Below are 14,774 nucleotides of genomic sequence, written 5' to 3'. Positions count from 1 at the left end.
TATCCCGAACACCCCAGCACTCGTGGCATGGGGGCAGAAGCCGACGACTCGCCATCTCTCAGACTCGATAAACGGCCGCATAGAAGGTAATATTTTAAATTAAAACAAGCGTTGCATAGTGCATATGAACAAGTTTTCAGCGCACAGGATAAAACGAACAAGTTCATTCAAATATTACATCTTTGGAACATTCGTCCGCCACAAGGCGGGCGCCCTTCAGGATGCCCAATACATCTCGGGGTGGCAATGCTCCTTGCCCTGCGGTGGCCCGTCCTTCACAAGCTTCTCCGCATCCATCTTGCCCCAATGCACTTTAGCACGGGCAAGCGCCCTACGGGCACCTTCGATGCAGACGGAGCGCTTGACGACTTCAAGCCATGGACAGGCATCCACCAGCCGCCTCACCAGCCCGAAGTAGCTCCCAGGCAGGGCCTCTCCAGGCCACAGGCAAACTATAAGGCCCTTCATGGCCTGTTAGGCCACCTTATGGAGCTCGACCAGTTGCTTCAGCTGGTCGCTCAAGGGCACCGAGTGTCCGGCCTCTGCATACTGAGAACAGAACACCTTCTCCGTCGAGCTGCCCTCCTTGGCCCGATAGAAGGCGGCGGCATCTGACACGTTACGAGGAAAATCTATGAATGCTCCTGGAGAGCTCCGGATTCGGGTAAGTAACAAGTAATTCACTTTCACGTGCTTGCTTTGCATAAAGAATGCCTTACCCGCCGCTATCTTCTTCATCGCCTCAACTTCCTGGAGGGCTTTCTGGGCTTCGGCCTTGGCAGACTTGGCGCTTTCAAGGGCCGCCGCGAGCTCAGACTCTCGCGTCTTTGAGTCAAACTCCAAACTCTCATATTTTTTCATGAGAGCCTGGAGCTCTTGTTGCACCTCGCCAACCCGCGCCTCATGTTTCTCTCGCTCGGTGCGCTCCGTGGCCGCCTTCTTTTCGGCCTCGGAAAGCGCTTGCTTAAGGGTCGCCACCTCAGTCGTGGCCCCTAGGACACCAATAGCGATCCTGTCATTTTTTGCAACTGCATCTTTTTAAATATACTCCACAAGGTATTACTTACCTTCTTTTTCCTCGAGCTCCTTTTTAGCAAGGCCGAGCTCTTGCTCGGACCACTCGAGGCTCTGCTTCAGCGCATCCACCTCCGCAGTCAGTGCGGCAGAGGCCAGCAATGAAGCCTGCAAACGCATATTGACTTAATTATGTTAGACTCCTACGAATGTTGTTAGATCCTCTATTCGGCTTTTCTTTCCGAACGCCAAACAGAGCATCAGGGGCTACTGCCTATGCAGTAATATTTTCACATATTTTTCACATACCTCAAAGCCTGTTAGCAGGCTGGCACAGGCTTCAGTCAGCCCGCTTTTGGCGGACTGAACCTTCTGGATCACCGCACTCATAATAGTGTGGTGCTCCTCGTCGATGGAGGCGCCGTTAAGCGCCTCCAGCAAATTATCCGGTGCCTCCGGTTGGACGGAGGTCACCGGCATCGTAGGCTTGCCCTTCTTACTAGGGGCCCGCCTGCCGGACTTCGGAACCATTGAAGGTTCCAGTGCGGTGTCCGGCCCAGGGCTGGACTTGGAGCCCTTGGGGTTTTTTTCCCTTTGCGCCTGGAGTCCGGGAGGTCGCCTTGCGGTGCCTCCAGGACCACCTCCTCCTGGCTTGGAACCTTTTGGGACAACACCTCGGCGTCGTCCGTAGGTCGGGGGGAGGTAGCGGTCGGAAGTGAAAAACTATTCACATCCGACGAATCTAGGGAGCCGCTCGACGACACGTCGAGCCGGGCTTTGGGCGGACTACATAGTTATATTCGGCGTCAAGAGAAGCTGCGCAATAAAGGAATGCCATGAGTCACTCGGGTATCCGAATACTTACGATTTTGCCAGGGCTTGGCCCTGAGCGGCCACTCCTCTTCGTCATCGTCCGCGTTGGTGGAGTAGTCCGTAGGGAGGGTCCTCCCTTTCTTGGGCCCTCCGGCCTCCCCAGTTGGGGCGACCTTCCTTTTCTTTTCTCCCCCTGCTGGGGAAGAGACCTCTCTTTCCTCCTCCTCGTCTTCGTGGGAGGAGTGCGCCTCGGAGTCATTGGACGATGAGTCCGACTCCACCGGGCGCCGGGAACTCTTCCGGGTTCCCATGGCCTTCTTCTTGGCCTTCTTCTCCCACACCACGTAAGGTGCCGGAACCAGTAACTCCGCCAAGCGGGCGTCCGCTGGGTCTTCGGGCAAAGGAGCCGGACAGTTGATCTGTTCGGCCGTCCTCTGCCAGTCATGTCAAAGGCATGGGGGCTTAGATCCCGCATAGAGTCAAACTATGAAAGACAAATATCCTGTAAGAGGTAAAAATAGCTTACTGCATTGGCTTGACGCTGCATGCTGAATCCGCGATCCTCGGTAGCGGATGTGGGAGCCTCGGCGCCCTTGAATAGCACCTTCCAGGCATCTTCGTATGTTGTGTCGAAGAGCCTACTCAGAGTTCAGTGCTGGGCTGGGTTGAACTCCCACAAGCTGAAATCCCGTTGTTGGCACGGGAGGATCCGGCGGATGAGCATGACCTGGACTATGTTAACAAGTCTGAGCTTCTTGCTCACCAGGTTTTGGACGCATGTTTGGAGTCCGGTCAGCTCTCCTTTTTTACCCCACGGCAGGCCCTTCTCTTTCCAGGAGGTGAGCCGCGTAGGGATTCCGGATCAGAACTCGGGGGCTGCAACCCATTCAGGGTCGCGCGGCTCGGTGATGTAGAACCACCCCGATTGCCACCCCTTTATGGTCTCCACGAAGGAGCCCTCGAGCCATAGGACGTTGGGCATCTTGCCCACCATGGCGCCTCCGCACTCCGCCTGGCGGCCGCACACTACCTTCGGCTTGACATTGAAGGTCTTCAGCCATAGGCCGAAGTGGGGCTGGATGCAGAGGAAGGCCTCACACACGACGATGAACGCCGAGATGTTGAGGATGAAGTTCGGGGCCAGATCATGGAAGTCTAGGCCATAGTAGAACATGAGTCCCCGGACAAATGGGTGGAGAGGGAAGCCTAGTCCGCAGAGGAAATGGGTGAGGAACACCACCCTCTCATGGGGCCTGGGGGTGGGGATGAGCTGCCCCTCGTCTGGGAGCCGGTGCGCGATGTCGTCAGACAAGTACCCGGCTTTCCTCAGCTTCTTGATGTGTCCCTCCGTAACGAAGGAGACCATCCACTTGCCTCCCGCTCCAGACATGGCTGGAGAAGGTTGAGGTGGGGAATGCGGACTTGGGCACTGGAGCTTGAGTGCGCGAAAATGGATGAGCAAAGGAGGAAGAAGGCGTGGATGGAAAGGCGGATCCTTATCCCCTTATATGGGCGGACGAAACTATGCGTCCCCACCAGCCTAGTAAAACTCGCTTATCTCCCAAGCACCATAATCAATGGCGCGGTTGGGTTACCCACGCCCGTATTGATGAGAATCCCGGGATAAGGGGACACGATCTCTGCTTCGACAAGACGTGCCAAGGAAACCGCCTCGCAAAACGCGCTGAGGTGGGACAGTAAAAATGGTTCAAATAAAGGCTTGGCTGTGGCGTGATGACACGCTACAGAATACGTCAGCAGATTAGATTTGTGTAAATATTATTCTCTCTACGATAGTATGTCGAACTTATTTTGCAGAGCCGGACACTATCCTTGTGTTCAAAATATTCTATGAAGTATTCGGAGGAGGAACCAGCCTTGCAATGCCGAAGACAATCTGCGCGCCGGACTCATCGTCATTGAAGCCTGGTTCAGGGGCTACTGAGGGAGTCCTCGATTAGGGGGTGTCCGGATAGTCGGACTATAACCTTTGGCCGGACTCTCGGACTATCAAGATACAAGATTGAAGACTTCGTCCCGTGTCCGGATGGGACTTTCCTTGGCGTGGAAGGCAAGCTTGGCAATACGGATATGTAGATCTCCTCCCATTGTAACCGACTCTGTGTAACCCTAGCCCTCTCCGGTGTCTATATTAACCGGAGGGTTTTAGTCCATAGGACGAACAACAATCATACCATAGGCTAGCTTCTAGGGTTTAGCCTCTTTGATCTCGTGGTAGATCTACTCTAGTACTACCCATATCATCAATATTAATCAAGCATGAGTAGGGTTTTACCTCCATCGAGAGGGCCCGAACCTGGGTAAAAACATTGTGTCCCTTGTCTCCTGTTACCATCCGCCTAGACGCACAGTTCGGGACCCCCTACCCGAGATCCGCCGGTTTTGACACCGACAGTGGGTCCCCTAGTGTGTTCTCAGTGCCAACAATTCTAAAATATTCTACAAAAATTCAGATATCATTTTCAGGACATTTGGAGAACTTTTATTTTCGGGGTATTTTTTATTGCAAGGATAATTCAGAAAATAGATAGAAAATACTATTTTTGCTTTATTTAATACAAAAAATAGAAAGTAAAAGGAGGGTACAGAGAGTTGTGCTTTCTAACTTCATCCATCCCATGCTCATCAAAAGGAATCCACTAACAAGGTTGATCAAGTCTTGTGAACAAACTCTTTCTGAATAACATGAAACTGGAGAATTTTCGAATAACACTAACTTACCTCAACGGGGATATGCATGTCCCCAACAATAAGAATATCATATTTCTTCTTGACAGTAGGAAGAGGGAATTCAAAACCTCCAATAGTTACTGTAGAAATTTTTCCAATAGAATTAATACCGTGGACTTGAGGTTGTTTCCTCGGAAAATGTACCGTATGCTCATTACCATTAACATGAAAAGTGACATTGCCTTTGTTGCAATCAATAACAGCTCCTGCAATATTCAAAAAGGGTCTACCAAGGATAATCGACATACTATCGTCCTCGGGAATATCAAGAATAACAAAGTTTGTTCAAATAGTAACGTTTGCAACCACAACAGGCACATCCTCACAAATACCGACAGGTATAGCGGTTGATTTATCGGCCATTTGCAAAGATATTTCAGTAGGTGTCAACTTACGCAAATCAAGTCTATGATATAAAGAGAGTGGCATAACACTAACACCGGCTCAAGATCACATAAAGCAGTTTTAACATAGTTTCTTTTAATGGAGCATGGTATAGATGGTACTCCGGGATCTCCTAGTTTCTTATGTATTCCACCTTTAAAAGTATAATTGATGAGCATGGTGGAAATTTCAGCTTCTGACATCTTTCTTTTATTTGTAACAATATCTTTCATATACTTAGCATAAGGATTCATTTTAAGCATATCAGTCAAACTCATACACAAAAAGATAGGTCTAATCATTTTAGCAAAGCGCTCAAAATTCTCATCATCCTTTTTCTTGGATGCTTTAGGAGGAAAAGGCATGGGTTTCTGAACCCACGGTTCTCTTTCTTTACCGTGTTTCCTAGCAACGAAGTCTCTCTTATGATAATGTTGATTCTTTGATTGTGAGTTACCAAGATCAACAACAAGTTCAATCTCTACATCATTGTTATTGCTAGGTTGAGCATCAACATGAACATCATCATTAATATTATCACTAGGTTCATGTTCATTACCAGATTGTGCTTCAGCATCAGAAATAGAAATATCATTGGGATTCTCAGGTGTGTCAACAACAGGTTCACTATAAGCATGCAAAATCCTATCATTTTTCTCTTTCTTATTCTTAGAAGGACTAGGTGCATCAACATTAGTTCTCTGAGAATCTTGCTCAACTCTCTTAGGGTGACCCTCAAGATACAGAGGTTCCTAGGTCATTTTACCCCCTCTAGTCACAACTCTAACAGCATTATCATTTTTCTTATTACTTCATTCATTGAGCAAATCATCTTGTGCTTTAAGCACTTGTTCTACTTGAGTGGTAACCATAGAAGCATGTTTACTAATAAGTTTAGGTTCAACATTAACTCTAGACAAATAATCACTCAAGTGTTCAATCATATAAGCACTACCTTTCAATTGTCTACCAACATAAGCATTGAAGTTTTCTTGTTTAACAATAAAATTATCAAACTCATCCAAGCATTGCCTAGCAGACTTATTACGAGGAATATCACCTTCATCGAATCTATAGAGAGAATTTACCTTTAGTACTTGTGTCGGGTTATCAAGACCATGTATTTCTTCAATAGGTGGTAAATTCTTAACATCTTCAGCTTTAATACCCTTTTCTTTCATAGATTTCTTTGCCTCTTGCATATCTTCAGGACTGAGAAATAGAATACCCCTTTTCTTCGGAGTTGGCTTAGGAGTTGGTTCAGGAAGTGTCCAATCATTATCATTACTCAACATATTATTCAATACCAATTCAGCTTGATCAACAGTTCTTTCCGTGAAAACACAACCAGCACAACTATGCAGGTGGTCTCTGGAAGCATCGGTTAGTCCATTATAAAAGATATCAAGTATTTCATTTTTCTTGAGACGATGATCAGGAAAAACATTAAGTAATCGGAGAAGCCTCCCCCAAGCTTGTGGGAGACTCTCTTCTTCAATTTGCACAAAATTATATATTTCCCTTAAGGAAGCTTGTTTCTTATGAGCAGGGAAATATTTAGCAGAGAAGTAATAAATCATATCCAGGGTACTACGCACACAACCAGGATCAAGAGAATTAAACCATGTTTTAGCATCACCCTTTAATGAGAATGGAAAAACTTAAGGATGTAGTAGTAACGAATTTTTTCCTCATTGGTGAATAGGGTGGCTATATCATTCAATTTAGTAAGATGTGCCACAACAGTTTCAGATTCATAGCCATAAAAGGGATCAGATTCAACCAAAGTAATTAACTCAAGATCGACAGAGAAATCATAATCCTTATCAGAAATAAAGATAGGTGAAGTAGCAAAAGCAGGGTCATATTTCATTCTAGCATTCAAGGATTTTTCCTTTAGCTCAGCTAACAGTTTCTTAAGATCATATCTATCTTTGCAAGCTAAAAGATCTCTAGCAGTTTCTTCATCCATAACATAACCCTCAGGTACATCAGGCAATTCATATCTAGGGGGAGAGTCTTCATCATCACTTTCATCAATATTATCATTTTCAATAATTTCATTCTCTCTAACCCTAGCAAGTTGTTCATCAAGAAATTCACCTAATGGCACAGTATTATCAAGCATAGAAGTAGTTTCATCATAAGCATTATGTATAGCAGAAGTGGCATCATCAATAACATGCGACATATCAGAATCAATAGCAGTTGCAGGTGTTGAAAGTTTACTCAAAACAGAAGGTGAATCAAGTGCAGAGCTAGATGGCAGTTCCTTACCTCCCCTCGTAGTTGAGGGAAAAATCTTGGTTCTTTCATCTTTCAAGTTCCTCATAGTGATCAACAGATATAAATCCCAAGTGACTCAAAGAATAGAGCTATGCTCCCTGGCAACGGCACCAGAAAATAGTCTTGATAACCCACAAGTATAGGGGATCGCAACAGTTTTTGAGGGACTGTTGGACTATGAAGATACAAAATTGAATACTTCGCCCCGTGTCCAGATGGGACTCTACTTGGCGTGGAAGGCAAGCTAGGAAATACGGATATGTATATCTCCTCCTTTGTAACCGAGCATGTGTAACCCTAGCCCCCTTCGGTGTCTATATAAACCGGAGGGTTTTAGTCTGTAGGACAACAGACAATCATACCATAGGCTAGCTTCTAGGGTTTAGCCTCTCTGATCTCGTGGTAGATCTACTATTGTACTACTCACATCATCAATATCAATCAAGCAGGACGTAGGGTTTTACCTCCATCAAGAGGGCCCGAACCTGGGTAAACATCGTGTCCCTTGCCTGCTGTTACCATCCGCCTTAGACGCACAGTTCGAGACCCCCTACCCGAGATCCGCTGGTTTTGACACCGACATTGGTGCTTTCATTGAGAGTTCCACTATGCCGTCACCGTATGGTTTGATGGCTCCTTCGATCATCGCCAGCGATGCGGTCCAGGGTGAGGTTTTCCTCCCCGGACAGATCTTTGTATTCGGCGGCTTTGCACTGCGGGCCAATTCGCTTGGCCGTCTGGAGAAGATTGAGAGCTACGGCCCTAGCCATCAGGTCAGATTTGGAAAATTGAAGTACACGGCCGATATCCGCGGAGACTTGATCTTCGACGGATTCGAGCCCATGCCGGACGCGTCGCGCAGTCGCGACGAGCATGACATAACTCTGTTGTCGGACAGTGTTCAGGAGATCGCATCCGCAGTTATTCCGGCCTTTAATCTGGAGCAACTCATGCCATCCGAGAGCGGAGGGATGGACCCCGCCATGGAGGCCACACTCTCAGTGGCAATGGAGCCGGATACTGACTTCACCCCTTACGAGAGCTGTGTTGCCGAGCCACTGGATTCCTCTCCGGCCACAGACTCCAAGCCACTCGCATCCGTGCCCGTCGAATCCGACTGGGCGCCGATCATGGAGTTCACCTCCGCGGACATCTTCTAGCACTCACCCTTCGGGGATGTGCTAAATTCATTAAGGTCTCTCTCCTTGTCTGGAGAACCTTGGCCGAACTATGTCCAGCTAGAATGGGATGCGGACGACGAAGAAATTCGCTGCCCACCCACCACCCACTTAGTAGCCACTGTCGATGACTTAACCGACATGCTCGACTTTGACTCCAAAGACTTCGACGGTATGGACGACGACGCCGGAGACGAACAGGATCCACCGCCCTCGGGGCACTGGACCGCCACCTCCTCATATGATATATACATGGTGGACACCCCTAAAGAAGCCAATGGCGACGAGAAAGCGGAGGATGACCCCTCCAAGAAGCAACCCAAGCGCCAACGTCAACGGTGCCGCTCTAAGTCCCGCCACAGCAGGAGCAGTGATACCGGCACAGGAGATAATAACACTCCGGATAGTGCCGAATACAACAACAATCCCCTCTAGCACGATGTAGAGCCGGAGGACGAACAAGCTAGCCCTCCAGAGCGAGCAGCAGATGGAGAACCGGAGGAGGACAATTACATGCCTCTCTCCGAAGACGAGGCGAGCCTCGGCGACGACGAGTTTATCGTGCCTGAGGACCCCGTCGAGCAAGAGTGCTTCAAGCGCTGGCTTATGGCCACGACAAGTAGCCTAAAGAAAAAACAGCAACAACTTCAAGCTGATCAAGATTTGCTAGCAGACAAATGGACCGAAGTCCTTGCGGCCGAAGAGCATGAACTCGAGCGCTCGTCCAAGAGTTACCCAAAACGCAGGTTGCTGCCTCACCTCGAGGAGGAAGCATTGAAACCTCATTCACCAGTGTACAATGCGGCTGACCGGCCACTACACGTCCGAGTCAGTAAGGCGTTTCGGCCTAAAGTTCAGCCCGCACCCCGTCGCCACTCGGTCAAAAATACTAAGGCCCGGGGCAACACAGAGGACCTGCGAGAATTATTGGACAGTAAAGCAAAAATCACGAGGTCAATATACGAGACACGGGCACGTGCACCCACACGGGACGATGATCGTCACATCGGATATAACAAGAGTAAATCCGGTCGGGCCGAATGCGGCAGACAAGACCCATACGAACTACGTCAGGATATAGCCCGGCATAGAGGTGCCGCACACCCCCTATGCTTCACTGATGAAGTTATGAATCATGAATTCCCGGAGGGTTTCAAACCCGTAAATATCGAATCATACGATGGCACAACAGATCCCACTGTATGGATTGAGGATTTCCTCCTTCACATCCACATGGCCCGCGGCGATGATCTACATGCCATCAAGTGCCTCCCACTAAAACTCAAAGGACCAGCTCGGCATTGGTTGAATAGCTTGCCAGCAGATTCCATTGGCAGTTGGGAAGATCTGGAAGACGCATTTCTTGACAACTTCCAGGGCACTTATGTGCGGCCACTAGATGCTGATGACTTGAGCCACATAACCCAGTAGCTAGGGGAATCGGCCAGACAATTCTGGACTCAATTCCTAACAAAGAAAAATCAAATTGTAGACTGTCCGGATGCAGAGGCCCTAGCGGCACTCAAGCATAACATCAACGACGAGTGGCTCACCCGCCACCTCGGCTAGGAGAAGCCAATTCTATGGCAGCCCTCACAACACTCATGAACCGCTTTTGCGTGGGCGAGGACAGCTGGCTGGCTCGCAGCAACAACACATCGAGGAATCCGGACACCTCAGATACCAAAGATGTTAATGGTAGGCAATGTCGTAACAGACCAAAGCGCCGCAATAACGGCGATAACACCGAAGATACGCAGTCAATGCCGGATTCAGAGGCTCTAGATCTGGTCAGCGGAAAAAGGCATTTAAAAGAAGTACTCCGGCTCCGTCCAGTCTGGATCGCATACTGGATCGCTTGTGTCAAATCCACAGCACCCCTGACATGCTAGCTAATCACACCAATAGAGAATGCTGGGTGTTCAAGCAGGCCGACAAGTTAAATGCCGAAAACAAGGACAAGGGGTTGCACAGCGATGACGAGGAGGAGCCCCGGCCGCCGAACCCAGGAGGACAGAAGGGGTTTCCCCCACAAGTAAAGACAATGAGCATGATATACGCAACCCACATTCCCAAGAGGGAGCGGAAGCGTGCACTAAGGGACATCTACGCGATGGAGCCCGTCGCCCCGAAGTTCAACCCATGGTCCGCTTGTCCGATAACCTTCGATCGCAGGGACCACCCCACTAGCATCCATCATGGCGGATTCACCGCACTGGTCCTAGACCCCATCATTGACGGATTTCACCTCACTCAAGTCCTTATGGACGGTGGCAGCAGCCTGAACCTGCTTTATCAGGATACAGTGCGAAAAATGGGTATCGATCCCACAAGGATCAAACCCAGCAAAACCACCTTTAAAGGCGTAATCCCAGGTGTAGAGGCCCATTGCACATGCTCAATCACACTGGAAGTGGTCTTTGGATCACCGGATAACTTCCGAAGTGAAGAGTTAATCTTCGACATTGTCCCATTTCGTAGTGGCTATCATGCACTGCTCGGACGGATGGCATTTGCAAAATTCAACGCAGTGCCGCATTACGCATACCTCAAGCTCAAGATGCCAGGACCCCACGGGGTCATAACAGTAAATGGAAACACAGAATGCTTGCTTCGTACAGAAGAGCACACTGCGGCCCTTGCAGCAGAGGCACAAAGCAGCCTGTTCAGGGAGACCACTCATTCGGTGTTACAGCCCTCGGACACCTTCAAGCGAGTCCAGAACAATCTGCAACAGGACCGCCTGGCGCGATCAACGCTCGCCTAGCAATCCGGCCCCCGTCCCAGTCCCAGTACAACGACGAAATTCGTGTCACGCGTACATAACTACGCATTGCAAATACCATGGACATAAGCGGGGGCACAATCAGGACACGCCCCGCATTGTGGCTTAACCACGCCAGGGGCTGTATACCTTTTACATTCCTTTTCTCTTTCAGGTCCTAACTCTTCGGAAGCCCTCTCCGACAGTCCAATTGCCGGACACACTCCGGAACCAACAACCAAGGCGGCAAGAAGCTAAGATGAACACGGGAACCACCAGGTGATCTCTAGTAATATTTGATATACCTGCTTTTCACTATTTATGCGTAGCTTGCCTTGGGATAGGACATTTCGAATTGTCCTACTTTATGCTTATTGCACTACTTGTACCAGTACGCTTCGATGTATTATTCAAATAACAATGCATATTATTAATCTGTCATTGCATTATTTAAGTTTTTCTCTTTTACATGTCCATTTACGACATTTTGCACCTGCACGCTCGGGTGCAGTCAGTACGCCAGGGGCTCTCACTTACCCCGTAATACGGCGCAAGAAGTCCAAACACTTTCGACAGTGCGGCACCCCGAACTTATAGCATTATATGCATCAGCTCTGAATCATGTCTTTGGTCAAATGTTGGGTTGCCCGGCTCCCATGCTTTGGTACCTTAGGTTCCGCTATATCGGCTAAGGTAGCGGTGGGAGAACTACTGCGATTGTGTCCCGGTTCTTCCGGACGAACACCTCAGTAGAAAAAGCCAAAAACTGACTATCATGATAAGGCGAGAGACTGGTCGCTGTTCGAGAGGTCTCAAGTCCTTAAAGACTTTTTCCGCTATGGGCGAGGAGTCAGCCTTGTCCGGCTTAGGCGTGTCTAGCGCCCCAAATTCGGCCCTCCGAATACCAGGGGCTTCGCCAACATTTAAAATCATAGACTTCTATGGCTAAGTGAGAGTGATAAAGCATTATAGTCTGATTGCCTAGTTCGTTGTGTTGAACACCTCCCTTGGAGGACCCAAAATTGGGGTAAAGAGTGTTCAGGTTTATCCCGAACACCCCGGTACTAGTTACACGAGGGCAGAAGCCGATGACTGGCCAACTCTCAGATTCTATAAACGGCCGCACAAAAGGTAATATTTTAAATTAAGAAAGCGTCGCATGGCGCAAATGAACTCGTTTCATATTACAGGATCACATGAGCATGATCATTCAAAAATTACATCCTTGGCACACTCATCGTCCACTAGGCGGGAACCCTCCAGGAGACCCTCATAATATTTCTTGGGGCAGCGATGCTCCTTGCCCTCCGGCGGCCCCTCCTTCACCAGCTTCACGGCGTCCAGCTTCGCCCAGTGCACCTTCGCCCGGGCAAAATCCCTGTGTGCACCCTCGATGCAGACGGACCGCTTGATGACTTCAAGCCGCGAGCAGGCTTCCACAAGCTGCCTCACCAAGCCGAAGTAGCTGCCATACAGGGGCTCACCATGCCACATCCGGACTATTAGGCCCCTCATGGCCTGTTCGGCCGCCTTGTGAAGATCGATCAACTGCTTCAGCTGGTCGCTCAAGGGCACGGGGTGTTCGGTCCCAGTATACTGAGTGTCAGGACCCCGATTCCAAGCCACATCGATCTAGCTGGTAACACCTCATATCACTTTGCGGCCTCACGCATGGTATCCCACGGGTGTCGCCTTACCATGGCCCGGGACCGTTTGCGCCTTTTGGCTTACGTATATGATAGTGTCGCTAGCGTCCATATGACAGAGAACCCGGGCCGACATGGCTAGTCGTGAACCCAAAGCGGCACAGACCTATGGAGACAGGCATACATGAATCACATCGAGCATGTCAGTCATCAGCGAGTGATTCCGGGCTGTAGCACTGGGCTAACAGGACTCCGGGGAACCCGGGCTGTAGCAGGCTAGGCAGGACTCCGGAAGTCACCGCGTGACATTTCCCCAAAGGGACAGACATAGGAACGAAGTGAAACACATGCCGGCCAGTCAAGTGTCCTGAACAGTTGTGCTGGGCTAGCAGGACTCCGGTGAACCGGGCTGTAGCGGACTACTATGGCTCGAGGAACACTAGACTACATTTCCCCATAAGAAAGGCTGCCAAGGATAAACAACTAGATTGTCGGATCCCACTCATACCAAGCATTTCAATCATACACACAATATGCCCGATATGAGTACATACAACATGGCATCACAACAAAACTCTACAACTCAAGTACTTTATTTAAAAGCTCCAGAGAGCCATACATAACATGTTCATACAGATAGGGGTCACATGACCCGACACTCAAGTCATACACTCATACAAGCACATGCGGAAGCAACTAGTCTGAGTACAGACACTAGAAAGAAAGAAGGCTTCTCGAAGCCTGTCTATCTACATAGGCCCCTCCATGGCCAGGATCACCACCTGGGTGGCTAGTCACTCGTCGACATCAAGGTCTACATAAAACCCATCGGAGGGGGCAGTGTTGTCGTCTGAAAACAATAAATAAGCAAACATGAGTACAAGGTACTCAGCAAGTCTTACATCAGAACCTACTATACATGCTCATTCTCAAGAAGGTGGTGGGGTTAATGCAGCAAGCCAGCTTTGACTCTTGGCTAAGCTATCCTACGGAACTTCACTGGTAAAATAGTTTTCGCACACGAGTCCACTACTCACCACACAATACTCCACCGGGGATCCTCCCTCGTCATCCTACGAGAGGGCCATCCTCAGTACTCACACTTATCTTGAGTCTTTTAGTAGTATTCATTAACTTGTCTATGAATTGTATAGGCAACCAAGTAGTCCTTTACCGCAGACGCGGCTATTCGAATAGTTTTATACCATGCAGGGGTGTACTTCGTCACACATGTTTCCACCACTTAGCGTCTGCACACGACATGTGCTCGGCAGACTTCAAGAAAAAACCGACATGGGTGTAGACCATGACCTGACTAACCTCACAAGTCTCTACTCTAGGTTTATCACCTATTCAGGTTCCATCCGCAAGGAAATCCGGCCTGGGTGTCCTCAACGGCCCCAAACAATGTGTACAGGGTTCCTGAGACACCAAACGGGCGACTCGGTACATCGTGCCACGGTGTATCTACCGCATCATAGCCCACCCCTAGGGTCAGCGCTACGCACGGCCGCCAACACATAACCTACAAACACCAGAAACTAGTTGCAACTCCTGGACAGAGGACGAGATGGGTCAGTAAGTCGAGCGGGGTCATATTTCAGGGCCCAATGTGTGGTAGTATCTGAATCTTAAATCACGCATACATATCTCAGTTCTTATGGACGGGCTCAATGAAACAACCCACCATGTACTCCTACATGGCCTCTCATCGATACCTTTACCAAAACATGTTCAACACATTCCTCATATTACCGACATAATCATATCACTCTAGCCCATCACCCAGATGAACCAGACCGGACACAACTCTAAGCATAGCAGGCATAGCAAGGTAGGAATCACATACATGGCTCAATCAACTCCTACACATGCTAATGGGTTTCATCTAGTTACTGTGGCAATGACAGGTCATGCAGAGGATAAGGGTTCAATTAC

The sequence above is a fragment of the Triticum dicoccoides genome, chromosome 5A (genome assembly GCF_002162155.2).
Source record: "Triticum dicoccoides isolate Atlit2015 ecotype Zavitan chromosome 5A, WEW_v2.0, whole genome shotgun sequence".
Lineage (NCBI taxonomy): Eukaryota > Viridiplantae > Streptophyta > Magnoliopsida > Poales > Poaceae > Triticum > Triticum dicoccoides.
This window is presented reverse-complemented; position numbering follows the sequence as displayed.